The sequence below is a fragment of the Chiloscyllium punctatum genome, chromosome 36 (assembly GCF_047496795.1).
Source record: "Chiloscyllium punctatum isolate Juve2018m chromosome 36, sChiPun1.3, whole genome shotgun sequence".
Lineage (NCBI taxonomy): Eukaryota > Metazoa > Chordata > Chondrichthyes > Orectolobiformes > Hemiscylliidae > Chiloscyllium > Chiloscyllium punctatum.
In genome coordinates, this window is record NC_092774.1 from 62,684,355 (window position 1) to 62,685,421 (window position 1,067).

General features: G+C 48.5%; 1 non-coding gene across 1 annotated transcript; it reads right to left on the minus strand.

Moving 5' to 3' along the window:
• Positions 1-72, minus strand: trnam-cau (transfer RNA methionine (anticodon CAU)). Its single transcript has one exon. It is a non-coding gene; the product is annotated as a tRNA-Met (tRNA).
• Positions 73-1,067: the final 995 nt, after the last annotated feature.

The following is a 1,067-nucleotide window of genomic DNA, read 5'->3' on the forward strand; positions in this document are numbered from 1 at the left end:
TAGCAGAGGATGGTTTCGATCCATCGACCTCTGGGTTATGGGCCCAGCACGCTCCCGCTGCGCCACTCTGCTGCCGCTTGGAGACGCTCGTTGCGCAGAACACTTCAGGTTTTTGTCTGGCACGCGGCAGGCACCTTCGAGCCTGATGTCAAAGACCTCCACTGCTGTCGTGTGATATGCTGTTTCGCAGACGTATGGAGGCTGTGTAAATATAAACTTTTTTCTAAATTCCCACATTCTGTCGGTCGAACTGTGATTTCACACTGAATCACAACATGTGTCACAGCGCAGACGGAGGCTCTGCGGCCCACCTTCGCTCTGCTGGTTCTACGCTTAAGTAAACGTGTGACTCTAGTCGTTTCATTTCATTCTCTCGCCTTCTCAGCGGAAATCTGCACATCTGAACGTGACCACCGAATTCCCTTTTGGGTCCATTGAATCTTCCTCTTTGTCAATGTCAGACAGGGACTTACTGACCCTCACCACTCCCTGTACGAAAACGTTCTTCCTAATGTCACTTTTACTTCTTTTGCTCGTGACTCTAAAATTCTGCCGAATCGTTATGGATCCTTTCAGGCGTGGGAGCATTTTCACAACATTATTTCCTGTTTCTAGGTCCCTCATGACTTGGAAAAGTTCGGTTCTCCGAGGAGAGCTGTCCCAATTTTCCAATCTACCTTGATTGCTGACATTCCTCAAACACCGCACCACTCACGTCAACCTGTTGAGCACTATGGTAAAAACAATGACTGCAGATGCTGGAAACCAGATTCTGGATTAGTGGTGCTGGAAGAGCACAGCAGTTCAGGCAGCATCCAAGTAGCTTGTTGAACACGATCTCCAATCATTTCATTTCTCTGTTTTCTGCCTCATTCGTACTCCAAGCAGCCCACGCTGGTTTCACGAAGGTGCTTTTTGAGAAAGTCAATCAGGCAGTTTTGCACAAGTCAAGTTAAAAAAAAACACGGGCTCGTCCGGGATTTGAACCCGGGATCTCTCGCAAATCAGCGCAGTAACAGACCCTAAGCGAGAATCATACGCCTAGACCAACGAGCCAGAAAGCACGC